The sequence below is a fragment of the Rhinolophus sinicus genome, chromosome 15 (assembly GCF_057876585.1).
Source record: "Rhinolophus sinicus isolate RSI-liver-muscle chromosome 15, RSI-T2T, whole genome shotgun sequence".
Classification (NCBI taxonomy): Eukaryota; Metazoa; Chordata; class Mammalia; order Chiroptera; family Rhinolophidae; genus Rhinolophus; species Rhinolophus sinicus.
Window position 1 is genome coordinate 82,035,837 of NC_142515.1, and position 13,068 is coordinate 82,048,904.

General features: G+C 35.5%; 1 protein-coding gene across 12 annotated transcripts in view; it reads right to left on the bottom strand.

The window, feature by feature from the left end:
- The window catches only part of MARCHF1 (membrane associated ring-CH-type finger 1), a 639,638-nt gene that overhangs the window by 451,752 nt on the left and 174,818 nt on the right, over positions 1-13,068 (bottom strand). Inside the window, exon 1 of one of the 12 annotated variants that reach the window (XM_088792358.1) lies at positions 5,864-5,880. The exons of the other annotated variants lie outside the window; for them this stretch is intronic. The gene's annotated coding sequence lies outside the window, so the exon portion shown is untranslated. Of the gene's footprint in view, positions 1-5,863; positions 5,881-13,068 lie in introns of those variants that run through there. 12 annotated transcript variants of the gene reach the window in all.

The window sequence follows — 13,068 nt, forward strand, 5'->3', positions numbered from 1 at the left end:
TCATATATGTATGTATTTATTATCATCAGAATTTTGTACCATATATTACAATCAATTGTAGACACTATCATTTTTGGATGCTCAAATATGTCATAAATTTGCTCAGTAGGAACATCTTCAAACTGGGTTTTCTTTCCTCTTAACATGATTCCATTTTTCCTTAAACTTCCTTGCTTTCTGGTAGAATACAATGCCCCAGGGACTACTTGTATTGTAGTTGCCCCAGATCTGAAATTAACTATTTAGGGAAGAAGAGGAATACATTATCTGATTGGTGAATTTGGGAGAAGGAACAAGGAAAATGTAGCTCAGTCCCTTCAGGGTTCTCTTTCTAAATTGGTCTCAGCAGAATACTTGTATATGCATTCTGGGATGGTCTCTTCCACTGCAATAAAGGATCTGCCCCAATGGGAGAAGCCTCTGGTTGCCCAAATGAGCCAAGGACTGGGTGGAAAAATCTACCTAGTTTAGGGTTAGAAGACAGGCCCATTGTAACTGTCAGTTTAGGCCATGAACTCCAATCTAACCTTTATCAAGAATGAAACTGATACTTTGATCTCCAGTCACCATGATTCCTCTCTATATCCCAAATGGTTGTAGATTTGGACAAGGGAAATAGGTATCAGTTTATTGAATTCAAACCGATTATGGTGTTTACATAGAGTTTCAACACATTAAAATATAAATACAAATATAATCACAAACATACATGCACACACATACAACAGAGAGTGAAATTTTACCTAAAAAAATACGATATACTTTGTGACCTACAGGAATTCTAATGTCCAAAGACTAGTCAATTACTAATAATGTTACCAAAAATAAATCAGCGAGGCTGTTGGTAGGACTAGTAGAAGTACAGTCCAAAACAACTAAAATTCTTGAAATGTGATATGTACCATGTTTCCCCGAAAATAAGCCCCAGTTAAGATCGTCAGCCAGACAGCCACATTTAGTATGTTAGAACGATGTTCCAGAAGATGACATGACTGTATTCGAATAAATGTAGATTGTTGTACATAAAAAATAAATAAATAAATAAGACAGCCCCTGAAAATACGCCCTACTGAGTCTTTTGGAGCAAAAATTAACATAAGACCTGGTCTTATTTTGGGGGAAATGCGGTATAAGATCTGGTCTTATTTTCAGGAAAATACGGTACTAAAAAAAGCATCTGCCTCATCCCAGTATTGAATTATTTATCTGCTCCTGCAACTGATCCTCTCAGTAACCTGGATGAGCTACTGCTCTGCAAAAAAGAGTAACTAAGGTCTGAAGAGAATCTGGTTTACAGAGTCCTCTTAGTCTGATCTCATTTTCTAAACAGATACTATATTAGAAAAACTTTTAAATTTTTTCACATATATCATTTCCTAACTATAGTGATAATTCTTCAAGGGTGTTTTATAACCCTAGCACAGTATCTTATAAATAGTAGGCATTCGGTTAAAGTTTTGTTTTCAAAGTCATTATTATTCAATACTCAGTTATGAACTTTGCCATTTTTCGGCCATTGTATTTTTTTTTTTTTTTTTGTCTTTCTAAAACCTTTTTAGTTAGATTTTACAAAGCAGTTTCATGAATGGGTCAGGGGAAGCAATTTCTCCTTTTATTTCCAAATTGCTTTCCAAACACATTACTATAATAGGGTACGAAATGATTTTACTCTGCCAGAACACTTGATTGGTTACCAGTGTTTCTACAATCTCAAGGGGTATCTTAAAACTCAAATGATTTTCATTTTGTTAAAATGCATTATCATTTAAATTTCTGTTGTCTGCTGAAAGCAGCACCTGCTTAAAAATTCCATTTTTTTGTTCCCTGAGACAATACAAGCTGCATGAAGAATATATTAGATTTCCTCTGGTATCTAAGATACACTCTGTTGGTAAATAGTCTGCTCAATGACTTTAACTCAAGCCACTAAGTCACTCTTTAATGCATGTTTCCTGCTATTTTAAAACCAAGGGAATTTCCTGACTTGCATTTATTTATATTCCTCTTCCCCCCATCCAATACATACCACAATATTCAATAGACTCTGGAAATGTACATAAGAAATGCCTAATAGCAGTTGCCTCTAAGCAGAACCAGAGGACTGGGGGGCAAAAGAGAGAATTACTTTCATCTATTGTTTTTTGAAATCTTTACATTTCTTTTAGAATCTGCATGTATTGCCAATTGAAAACAAAAATAGAAGGTTCAAGGCACAAATCCAAGTATTATGGAGGCTGTCAGACTATTAGTCTTAGAGAAAAACTAATTTCCAAGTTTAATTGAGCCGTTATTTCACCCCAAGCAACTAAGTAAGGTCTGGAGTAAGTTGACCTGAGTCTGGATAACACCTGTCAGGTTTATACAGGATAATAAGTACCTTTGATATTTCCTCTCATTTTCTGTATGTGTCCTTTGAAGGAGTTCTATGCAGAATTAGCTTTGATCATCGTCTTTGAGATCCTCTTATTCAAATGAAATGACACGGTCCTCTTGGTTGGTGATTAGTGCCTCTCATGTTTTCTTTTCTTCCATGCAGAGCACCTCCATTCCATGTAAATCAGAAATACTGAAGAGGACTTATGCTAGAATTAAAACTAGAGATTTCTACTTGGAAACACAACCCACAGCTATGAAGTTCATTACATATGGAAATATAGAACACTGCGATGATAATGATGATGATGGTTTAGAACACTGCAACTTTTAAATTTGGCATTCCCTTAGAATGAGAGTCAGTCAACACTTCAGGGAAGGATCTGCTTAAGTTTATTAAAGCAATCAATAAAGATCAGTTTTTTAATGCATAACTGCATTTGATGCTGAACTAGGTGATTCTCATCTAGAACGGAATACAAAAAAATGTGATTCAAGAAATATCTGCATCAAACTAGGATTGCTTGTAAAAAGTGCCAATGCTTTAGCCTTCTTTCAGTCCCAACAAATCAGAATGTTTAGGGTCTACTATAGGCATCTAGATTCTGTAAAGACCCATAGCTAGTCTTTTTTTTACCCTTAAGTCCCAGAATAATGACTGTAGAATCTTTAAGAGAAGAAAGACTGCATCTGTTTGCAAGTACACAGAGAGAGAATGCAGTCAGTGTACAATTATAATACTTTTTTAACATGGTCCCAAAATTCCTTTAAAGGAAATTTAGGAAAAAAATGTTTTCTATTGTTGAAAGGATTGTATTAGTTATTAACATATTTATACATATACAAGTGGGTATACATATATGACTACATATTACATCTACTTAAATATATAAAAATGTTAATATAATGTAAATACAAATATTTAAATTGTTAATAAAGATTATTGTATTTATATGTCCATAGATAATGTGACAGTTATATAATTTTATATAAAGTGATATAGTCCCAGGTGAGTGAAGATTAACTGGAGACGTGAAATAAATCATAGTAATTTCTTAAGGAGAACAAGATGAAAGCATTATTACTTGGGAAACATTAGCTCTTTGGAGGTAGACTCATTTCAGTATATGTTTGCTGAATGGAGTAGATTATTGACAGAGATTAAAGTGACTGGTAAGCCACTGAGCTAAGACTATTTTTCAGAAGGTATGGTGGCAGATAGTGGTTAAAGTGAGGTCAGAGAGGAAGAGGGGGACACCAAAAAGATGTTTTGAGCCAGATGAGCCTGAGACATACTGGAAACACATTTATAAGACAGAGCCACAATGAATGAAGTATGTAACTTGAACCTACTATCATAAACAGGTATATATCCTTATAGCACTTCTTCAAATATAACTGAATCAAAGATTAGGAAAACATAAAATGATTTTGTTAAATCTTCAGGAAAACAAGGTTATTATCACTAGCAAGCTCTAAACACTGAAGCAATACAAAGTTGAATATATTTTCTCTAAATATTGAAAATTTAAAATATCCAAAAAATTATTAAAATTAAAAAGTATGTATCAATGTATTAATTGTACATTTAATAATAAAGTAGATTAGAAGAGATAGATTGACCTAGAAAAAAGTAATGACTATGAGAATCTAACTGTAACATATATTTATGTTCCTATATATCTTTGGACAATAAAACTATTTTATCTCATTATAAATTAAAATGATACTTTCCACTTTTTCAATGCTTCACTTGAACGTCTTTTTTCCCTTGCTCCTTTAGTATTTTTGTTTTTTACTAATAAAACCAATTGAAACTGTCTCTAAACATGAAATTGGGGGAATAATATCATCCATTGTTTCCTAAAATATTTATTTCCAATTTCTAAATTAAACTAATAAAATACACTTAGGGATAATTAGTGTTTCTCAGCCTGGTTCTCTCCTATTTTCATTGCTCCTTTTCTTGTTTTTAAAATCTTACATAGTGTGTAACAGGTCTCTTCAAGTGATTATCTAGATTTTATTCCTACCGTCAATAGAGCACTATTCTCATGCATATGAGACCCTAATAATTTTGGAAATTTCTACAAGACTATCTGGTCTCCGTTGAATGTCTTAAGAGCCCTGCCTTACATTTCCAAGAATTCTCCTGTTGTTGAACTAAATCTCCCAAAGAGTAGTCTAAGAGTATGTCCTCTTGTTTTCAGTAGGGAATTTTTCACCCACACAACCCCCATCTACAATCTTTCATCTTAATGATCAAATTTTCATTGGTTCTCCTGCGCAGAATAGGGCCAGTTTCAGTAAATCATGACTAGAAATGATGCTCTGTGATGAATAAATATGATGCTGAAATATGTAAGATAACTTGAGATACTACCGAATAATATTAGTAACAATAACAGGAAGAAAAGAAGAACAAGAACAAGAGTAAGAATAAGCATGATATTTAATTTTTTTCTTTAGAAAAGACTAACTTAGGGCAGAAGATCCCTTTATGTCTAATTTGGCCACAAACTTAGTGTGTGTATACACACACACACACACACACACACACACACACACATTTTAATGGACTGAGTCAGGTTTTAAGATATTTTCTAGACACTGAAAATGTCTCTTTAAAAACACAGAAACCTATCATCAACGACATTTCAAAGTAATAAAAGAGACAAAGCTGTCATCCAAAATAACTTTTTGAAAGTTTGGCTCTAAATTTAACCCCCCTTCAATGAACACCCTACACATTTCAAATTTAATCATCTTGGAAAACTACATTAAATCTAACATCTTTTGACCATTGACAATGACTATTATAGTAGTTCTCTGGCTACAGTATGTTTGTTCTTTCTATTATCAAAACAAATATCAAGTTATCTTTCAAGTTATCAAAATAGTTAAAAACCAAAATGTTCTTTTCATGAATCTCACTCAAAATAAGGCCTACTATTAAGGCTGAATGTTACATGCTGCCTTGACATCTGGTCAAATCAGAGGATTTGAAAGGCTTAACTGCCTGTTCCCCTCCCCACTCCATTCCTTTAGATCAGGGGTGTCCAAACTTTTTTCAACGGTTTTCACCAAGGGCCATATGCGGTAAAACACACAAACAGCCAGGCCACTCACTCTAGGTGAAGTACATATTGCCTCACCTGGTTTATTTAAGTAAACTAAATAAATTTTTGGAATTTGCTGCAGGCCAATTAACAATGGATCGCAGGCCGCAGTTTGAACACCCCTGCCTTAGATAAACAATCCTCCTTATTATGGGGACCAGCCACAGTCCTTGCTTATCCCTGAGAAGTGGGTTTCAGTTCCTTGCCAGCCCACAGTATTATTCAAACAAGCCAATCAGATCCTCCAGTAGGAACAGGGGACACCCCTGCTCTTATACTACAAAGCCTGCTTCCCACAGTCCCTGGTTTTTCACTCTGTCCCTGAGTACAACCCCTAAGTGGCCTTGCATGGAATGCAGTATCATCTTCACCTGGGCTGTGAGTATATGTGATTAGTTGCTTGCCATCAATCTCATCTTTCTATTGTTGGGTGTTGTGTTCAGTCTTCCCTTAATCCGAAAGCAGGAATCCTTTCTTCACCAACAAAATGAAGAGAAGTTGGATAAAACACAAGTGAAATCTAAACCTAAAAAATTAAAATTTTATGTGAGTAGACAATATTAAATTAAAAATTTAAATAAAATGTAAAATGTATATTAATATTAATTTATATTAATACAAAATAAATCATTTTATATTAATAGAACTCATTCTGGATTTTGTTAAAAACTAGCTAAAACATTCTGAAATTAGATAGTGGTGATGGCTGCAAAATTTTGTGAATGGTGCATACTTAAAAAGCATGAATTTTATGGTATGTGAATTACATCTCAATAAAAAAATGAAAATTAAAATAGTACTGCCTATAGCCCAATGAAAATGCTGGACTGTCTCATACTAAATGTTAATACTCATTTGGAAGCATAATACCACATTACATTGGAATGTACAGAAATGGCTATAAGGAGTGAAGAAATGAGCATTTATTTAGAGAGTAACTCATAGTAAATGCTAAAATAAATGTAGCAAACCAACCTCTATTTTAAGGACGATTACTGGATACCTAACAAGTATCTTCACTAGCATAAATTGTGAAGGAAGTGAAACAATTTACACGGAGAATATAATGCTTGGTTTTGATTTATCGCAATAGATTCACAGCAATTAGAATCCAAAGTTATAATGAATTCGGCTTTATAAAATCAATAGTTATAAACACTTACTTAAGATGGAAAAACCCACACCATTTTTATATTTAACATAATAGTAAAAATTTACATTCATAGAACGTTAAGAGAGAGGAAATTTAAACAGAGCTGTAGCTTCTTCTTCCAAATAAAGAAATGAGATTCAAGGAGATCAGGTGACTGGCCCAAGGTCATATATTTAGGTGGGGTCAGAGTCAGGACCAGACCTGAAATTTTCCCTCTTCTAGCATGTGCCTGCATTTTCACTGCCCTCTTCTCAATCATTGACGTGAAACACTGGGTATCATGTAGATTGATGCTAGACTTGGTAAATATCTTTGACTCTGCATGTTCAGAGTCTTCAGGCATATGTGTCCTATACTCTGAAAAGATTTCAAAAGAAACATTTTGCTGATCTAGAGATATAGGCTTGGTAAAGAAAATGTAAACAATCATAATCGGGTCACTCTGAGTTGCTATTTATGTATGAGAGTCACTAAGGAGAAAGTCTAATTGAGCACAATTGCATAGCGACCATTTTTTACCACATCTACTCACTTTGAACAAACATTTTGGCTCTATGTGTATTAACCCACCTAATCAAGGTTTTTAAGTTTTACTCCTTCTGAAAAGAATTTAGCTTAGCATTTTAAGACAAAAAATAGGCTTAACTGCTCCTGGCGGATCATACATACAAGTTGAGCAAATAGTTAATATAAACAAATGTATAGTATGGCAGAAAAATACAGAGGACACCGAAAAAAAATGTACACACATTTTAAGAAAGCAAAACTGCATTAAAATTGTACTACTCAATATATACCGATACGAATGATGAATACAAGTCACGTTTGACTTCTGCAATGACAAGAGGTGCTCAAAGTGGTTACCATCAGCGTCCAGACACTTCTGATTATGGCGAAATACTGCTTGAGCACACTGACCAAAGTGTCCACTTGTACACATTTTTTTGGCACCCCCGGTATGACAGAAAGTGGCTAGACAATGCCACCTCCTACTTTTCCCAAATCTGGTTATCTGATTATTGACTCTAAACATCCCACTAAGTGGACTTTGTGGCTCACAGTAGTGTTCGTAATTGCCTGCAAAGGATGAGCATTCTTCATAGTGAGTGTTTCAAGCCATTTTACAAGAGTAGTCTCTTCTTTTTTGAAGTTCATCACGACAGTTCCTGAAAACATCATTAATAATTTCTTCAATCCTTAGAGGTAGTGGGAGTGAAAAGCTTGCTTAAAATATTGATCTGGCACAACATCAAAAAGAAAACAACTATAACGTCAAAGTTTTACTTGGTCTTTGTGTAGCCAATGATAATGATTTGGAATGGGTGGCTCTTTGGGAATGGATTGTAATTGGCTTTGTTTCTTTCATTCAGATTGATCGTTGGACATAATTTTTAAGGCAAGGCTAAAAAGAGAAGTGATCTACCTAGGAATTTGATGGGTCTTCTATCAAACTAGAAATATAAGTATTTCTGTGAAAGGACTCCTATAAAATTTAAAGCAATTTTTTTTTTTCTTTTCTCCTGGTACTCAGAATTTAACATCACATTTTAGTTTTCCTTATTTCTTTTCCTTAGGTTGTAATTCATTCCATCACCCCTGAGCCTTAGGCCATCAGCATCCTAGAGTTGTAGTAGGAGTTGTTTGGGAGATGGAAAAAAGGAGTAGCGTTCGATCTGGGGTGACACAGTGATTTTAAAAACCACAATAGCCAATGGAAGGCCAGAATACAGGGCAGAGACCCAAGTAACCAAAAAGATGTAAGCTGCAATAGATTGCCTTCAAGCTAAATCGGACAAATCTGTTCTCACTTTCACAAGGAATTCACTTGCATGGTCTGTGCTGTCGCTTACACATTCCATATAACTATCCTGCAGCAAAAAGTTACTTGGGACTATTAAAGCTACAAATTTCCCTAGGTACAATCACTACCAAAGAAGGTAATCTATAGAATGCAGTACTGTGACATGGGCTAACTATGTCTAAAAAATATGTCATTCCACAACTTCATGGGAACATAAATGCTGACTTTTACTCTCCCAATACTAAGATATCTCTGGGAAAGAGAGTTAATAGCAAAATTTATAGTAAAGCCTTGTTGGGACATAAAGGAATGAAAGGAAGTAATTGTCTAAACAATTTGTTCATATCTAATGGAAATTTAGAAACTTTATTGTAAGATTTAAACCACATGACAAAATTTACTTTAGTCAAAGTGCTATTTTAGAGCTTCTTTCCAGTCAATTCAAATTCTATAGCTCTCATTACTTAACTAAGTATTATTATAATTTTTAAACATTGGCATCTACTTTCTATTAATTCTGATACGTTTTCTAACTTTAAAGTTGTTAGGACTTCCCTTAAGATTTTCTTCGTCTTAATAGACAGCCTTGTTACTTACTAGACTAAAACTCCAGAATATGTCAAAAGGAGAGCTATTCTGAATAAGATAATTATGTTAATATATTTCTATGATATTATGATAATAGAATATGACAGGCGAAACTTGATGGTATAACACACGGTAATATCTTTCATGTAACATCAACAGAGTGATTATTTCTTAATGGCAGCAAAAAAAAATTCAGCTATCAACCTGCTTTCACATATTAATGGGTTGTAGGTTTCAGATTTCTCTGCCAAACGCTATGGATTGGGTTCAATGGGCCAATATCTAATAATAATATCTCTTTTTTAATTTTTCAGAATATATCTAAATATGTATTCCTAGTAACACAGGTCACAACAGAAAAGAAACAAACTCAATATCTTAATGATGGTGAGAATTACATTTAACAAAGTACATTATTAATCATGAAAGGGTACATTCTATTCTTGTATCTAATCATTCATACCATTTATAATCATTTATACTAGATCTGTAGAAAATATTTTTCCTTGCAAAGACTAACTAAAAATCTTTAGGCTACAAATTTTAAAAAACGCAAATGACAATAAGTTAGTGAGAATGGATAGCAGTGGATTTATTACAGAGTGGTTTGGAGGAAGTTGTTGTGAAGTGAGCACAAAGTAGAGGACTTGAAAGCACACTAACTCACAGCCCTTGCTTTATTCCTGCTTACGAGAGTCCTCTGGGGCTTTCCCACTGCTGTACTGACAAAGCCAACAAAGCCTGCTTCAGCTCAAATTGCTACAGTGACAGCCAGTAGCTAGTGAGCTGTGGGAAGGAAGGAGTGCAGACGTTTTCATATTTATTAGAGGATCTATTGGACCCAGTAAAATTTTTTCTTATATTAAGTTCTTTTTTAGCTAGATTTTTTTTTCCTAGTCTCTAACATGATCTAGTTTTTCTTTTCTTTCTGTAATTGTAAACTTTATTATTATTAATTTTTTTAATCCTGGAAAACAGAACCACCACTTACAAGCCTGTGTGGATAGGCCATTTCAGTTGGGCGGTATATACACCACCACACTGTAAAATATCTGAATTTAATTTATGAAAGAAAATAACAAGTCATTGACAGAGAAGCCTGGGCTAGATATTGCATTTTTTAAAAGTATATTTAATTTTTCCCTTTGGCTTGACTTAAACAGATAAAGAGATATTGTTGCTTCAGATTGCCAAGGCAATGTTGATAATACCTAACGTTTTCTGCATATAAATCATGTGTGTCAGACACTGTTCTAAAAGCTTTTGATGAAATAATTTCAAATAATCCTTACAACATACTGTTAGGAAGGTACCCTTAACATCCTTATCTCATGGATGAGAAAACTGTGGTGCAGAGAGTAAAGTAACCTGCTCCACATCTGACTCTAATATCTTACACATGACGATCTTTCCTCAGTATCTCTTTATCAGTGATTAAGAGCACAAAATATACTACCCCAATAGCTTTAAGAGTCTATTACTCTTGGGGCCGGCCCGGTGGCTCAGGTGATTAGAGCTCCATGCTCCTAACTCCGAAGGCTGCTGGTTCGATTCCCACATGGGCCAGTGGGCTCTCAACCACAAGGTTGCCAGTTCAATTCCTCGAGTCCCGCAAGGGATGGTGGGCTCTGCCCCCTGCAACTAAGATTGAACACGGCACCTTGAGCTGAGCTGCCTCCCGGATAGCTCAGTTGTTGGTTGGAGCACGGGCTCTCAACCACAGGGTTGCCAGTTCAATTCCTCGAGTCCCGCAAGGGATGGTGGGCAGCGCCCCCTGCAACTAAAATTGAACATGGCACCTTGAACTGAGCTACCGCTGAGCTCCCGGATGGCTCAGTTGGTTGGAGCATGTCCTCTGAACCACAAGGTTGCCGGTTGGACTCCCGCAAGGGATGGTGGGCTGTGCCCCCTGCAACTAGCAACGGCAACTGGACCTGGAGCTGAGCTGCGCCCTCCACAACTAAGACTGAAAGAACAACAACTTGAAGCTGAACAGCACCCTCCACAACTAAGATTGAAAGGACAACAACTTGACTTAAATAAATAAAATTTAAAAAAAAAAAAAAAAAAAAAAAAGAGTCTATTACTCTTTGTTCTAAAGCAGCCATAAAAATTAAGTTAGAGTCCATAATGTAAGACTCTTAAGAGTTACACACACAAAAATAAAAAACATCTATTTACCAAAAATGGCGATGCAGTTACCAAATGTAGGATACAGTGGTATGGAGAGAATGACAGAGATAAAAATGACTTTGTCAGAAACAAAAACTCATAGACACAGACAACAGTTTAGTGGTTACCAGAAGGTAAGGGAGGAGGGTGGTAATAGAAGAGGGTAAAAGGGATCAAATATATGGTGATGGAAGGAGAACTTACTCTGGGTGGTGAGCACACAATGTGGTATATAGATGATGTATTATAGAATTGTACATTTGAAATTTATGTAATTTTACTAACCATTGTCACCCCCAATAAATGTAATAATTTTAAAAAATGGCCTTCTCTGTCTTCAAGAGTTTACAATATAGTATAAAGACAGTGGTACCCAAATGATTAAAAAGCCAGTTACTCAAGAGAGGACCAAAGTACTACATGCAATGTCTAAGAAAGAGGGATTATTTCTGGCTGAAGAGATCAGGAAAGCCTATATACCTATCAACAACAACGTTAATAAACAACAAAAAAAGTATAAAAGGATATTTTCAATTTTCAGTTTGGTTGGCGGGTTTGTCACTAACCATGACATGCAGAAGCTATGGAGAAGCTATCATTCTAAAACTGTAGCAAAACTGGGATGCACTTTTGGTTGGATCTGTGAAATGAGTCTCTTCTTCCGTTCTGGAAAAATAATGTGAGAAAGCTCTTTATTATCTAAATACAAAGAGAGTCATCACCCATTGTTCCAGGAGAAAGTCATTAACCTGGATGCTTCTTTGGGAGAAGTCCTTCTTAGTTCTTGATTAGTTTAATACTTGACTACTGCTTGTTCAATGTGTGTTTATGTGTCTGTTGAGATGTTACTGTCTAAATAGTCTAAGCTGAGGCCCCTAAGGCTTCAGGCTACATGATCAGAAAGAAACGTGTTGAAAGCAAAACATTAAAAATAAAATGGTCTGGGCTTGGGTAAGCCAAATCTACACTATAAAATTAATGTCCTGGGGCTGGCCCAGCGGCTCAGGCGGTTGGAGCTCCATGCTTCTAACGCCTAAGGCTGCCGGTTCAATTCCCACATGGGCCAATGGGCTCTCAACCACAAGGTTGCTGGTTCGACTCTCTCCAAGGGATGGTGGGCTGCGACCCCTGCAACTAACAACAACTGGACCTGGAGCTGAGCTGCGCCCTCTACAACTACGATTGAAAGTTTAACAACTTGACTTGGAAAAAATCCTGGAAGTACACAGTGTTTCCCAATAAAGTCCTGTTCCCCTTCCCCAATAAAATTAAAATAAATAAATAAATAAATAAAAATTAATGTGCTATAGGTGGTGCTATTTTAAAACTGGCAAAACTACGTTTGGGGAAAGGTAGTAATGTGATTGTCCTATGAGAGACACAATACAAGGAGACATTCTTATAGGAGAATAAAGGGCTTCAAGTGTCAGTGAGTCATAAAAGAGTAAAGTGCTATAACTAGAAGTAGCAGTGAGGGAGCAAGGCCTGACCCTGAAGATTGAGGTCACTCCTAAAAAGTAGGGCCTGGACTTTGAGGTTTAGGTATTCTTGGAGGACTAGCGATAGTAGCAGGTTTAGGGTACTTGCCGTATGGGGCAAGGATCCAGGATCTAAACATATAGAAGCACAGTTAAAATGGACATTGAAGATAGAAAATCTGTGTTTTCTGTGGGAACCAACTCTGTACAGTTACATGTTATCATTGTGTTGTACTTCTTTTTCAACTTTTCCCTAATCTTTTAGAATGGATTTACCAAAACTTTGCAATTGTATCTTCTTTGTGTTTGGGTAAATTAAGAAATGGACATGTCCAGACTTCAGATGAAGTAACATGAGCAAAGAAGTGCAGCATATTGGTAACA